Raw genomic sequence first — 2,635 nt, 5'->3', positions numbered from 1 at the left:
TACCGTTGCCTGAATTTGGGTTCTTATTTTCTTACTCCCCCAAAATCCCCTGCTTTTTTTTTTCAGTTTCATCCATTTCTAATTTGTCCTAAGTAAGTGCCTGAGCAACCTTCCTTGAAGCTCTGCTGAATTGAATTGTATTTCCTTGTGCAAACTTCTTTCATAGCTCCTGGCCTGTAAAAAGATTTTTTTTTTTTTTGACAGCAACTGTTTAGTTTTTATTTAATAATCCTAAACTTAACTCTGCAATCCAGCTGGACTGGGAAGGGTAAGGAAATTATGAAAACCAATGAATAGTGTGAGAGCACAAAGATTATAGAACATTCCAAGCAGATGGGGGTGAAGGGGTGCTCTCCTGAGCTACAGAAAGAATGGTGTGGTGGTTACGATAAAACACAAGCCAAATTTGTTAGAGTTGTCCACAGTTGGCAATGGTAATCTTCTTGCTGGTCTTGCCATCCCTGGACCCAAAGCACTCCATGGCTGTCACAATATCCATGCTGTCTTTCACCTGGCGAAGACCACATGCTTGCCATCCAACCACTCAGGCTTGGCAGTGCAGATGAAAAACTGGGAGTCGTTTGTGTTCGGTCCAGCAGTTGCCATGGACAAGATGCCAGGACCTGTATGTTTCAGGATGAAGTTCTCATCCTCAAATTTCTCCTCATAGATGGCCTTGCTGCCTGTGCCATTATGGCATATGAAGGCACATAAATTCCGGAATAATTCTGTGAAAGCAGGAACCTTTATAACCAAATCCTTTCTCCCCAGTGCTCAGAGCACAGAAGTTTTCTGCTGTTTTTGGAACTTTGTCTGCAAACAGCTCAAAGGAGACGCTGCTGTAGAAGGCGCTGTCGAAGAACACGGTGGGGTTCACCATGGCTGGTCACGGGCAGCTCTGGGCCATGGTGTCCGCAAAGGGCTGAAAAAACAGACTTTGTTTAAATATCTCACCAAGGCATTGAAAGATTGTCATTTTGGTTCAAACGACTTCCCAGCCTTGTGTGAACTCATCTCCAGCAAGTCCTTCTACATGAAATGCCCTTTCTTGCTCTTGCTTACCCATTAAAATCCCAACCATCTCCCAAGGCTAGATTGGGCATCCCAATTCTTCCAGGAAGACTTTTCTGACCACCTTGGAAAGAAGTAACCGTCTTTGAAATAGAGTCACAGAACCTTAGAGTTTGAAAACATCCTGTAGGATTTTGAATTCAATTTTCTATCCTTAAAACCCTTTGATATTTGTTTGAACATATCCAAGCTTGGGAGCACACATGGCAGCTCACTGCATTTTTGAACAGCTATTATTGATAAGAATGTATTCCTTTCTTTTTAAAACTCTCTCTCTCTCTCTCTCTCTCTCTCTCTCTCTCTCTCTCTCTCCTCTCTTGCTTTCTGCCTCTCTGTACCTTACTTGTCTTTGATCTGTCCTCAGAAGCGATACAGAAGAAAAATCTTCCTTCTATATCAAAGACCCTTATATATTTGATGAATGCAATCATAGCTATCTTGACTAATACAAACACAACCCCATTTCTGTAGTTATTTTTTATATTTCAGGGGAGCCCTCTCCAGTCCAGGAGTTTCTGTTTATCTTTGCAATCATATAAGCAAATTGTCTGAGACTACCAACCCAGTTTGGTTTGTTGCTCAGAATAATAGAGGCATTGTTTTTCTTTGCTTCGTTGGTGGAGATTTCCTGGAAGTTTTAGGATATCTTCCCTTTAATTTTCATAGACACTCTGAGTTTCCTTATGTCTCTCACCTTTGCTTTCCCTCCATCCCCCACCGCAACAGTAACTTGCTCCAGGCTCACTTTGCTCTAGTGTTTAGGAGATCCGTCTGCCACCAGAACTATGATTCTCAGCATTCCTGGTGCTCCCCGCGCTCTGGGCTTCTGCTTCCGGTCCTGGGGCTGCCATCAGAACTACTATTCCCAGAATTCCTGGTGGTCCCTGTGCTGGGAGCGACCGAGGGAGTCACAGCCCCCTCAGCCTCCAGCTCTCTTGCTCTGCTCTCTGCCTGGTGACCAAGGGAGCCATGTCCCCTCAAGGGAGCGACCGAGGGAGCAACCGAGGGAGCCACATCCCCCCAAGCTGCTGGTTTTCCCACTTTTGCTCTCTACCCGGTGCCTGCGTGTGCAAATTAACCCGCCATCTTTGTTGGGTTAATTTGCATATTCACTCCTGATTGGCTAGTGAATGTAGCAAAGGGATGGTCAATTTACATGTTTCTCTTTTATTATATAGGATTAGAGGCCCAGTGCACAAAAATTTGTGCATTTGGGGGGAAGGGGGTCCCTCAGCCCAGCCTGTGCCCTCTCGCAGTCTGGGACCCCTCAGGAGATAACAGCCTGCTGGCTTAGGCCTGCTCCCGGGTGGCAGAGGGCAGGCCCAACCCCTAGGTGGAGCCCCTGGTTGGGCTCAGAGCAGGGCCGATTGGGGAGTTGGGGCGCCGCCCCCTGTAATGCACAGAGCAGGGTGATTGGGAGGTTGTGATGCCACCCTCAGTCACACTCAGGGTAGGGCCGATTGGGGGGTTGGGGCACCGCCCCCGTCACACTCAAGGCAGGGTCGATGGGGAGGTTGCGGCGCCACCCCCTGTCACGCACAGAGCAGGGCCGATCAGGGGGTTA

The 2,635-nt window shown here is 47.4% G+C and overlaps 1 pseudogene; it reads right to left on the bottom strand.

Moving 5' to 3' along the window:
• Positions 1-341: 341 nt before the first annotated feature.
• Positions 342-897, bottom strand: LOC102769643 (annotated as a pseudogene).
• Between the last annotated feature and the right edge of the window lie 1,738 nt (positions 898-2,635).

Source organism: Myotis davidii, unplaced genomic scaffold (assembly GCF_000327345.1).
Source record: "Myotis davidii unplaced genomic scaffold, ASM32734v1 scaffold10, whole genome shotgun sequence".
In the NCBI taxonomy this organism is placed as follows: domain Eukaryota; kingdom Metazoa; phylum Chordata; class Mammalia; order Chiroptera; family Vespertilionidae; genus Myotis; species Myotis davidii.
The sequence above is the reverse complement of the archived record's forward strand: the minus strand, read 5'-3'. Positions and strand labels throughout refer to the sequence as shown.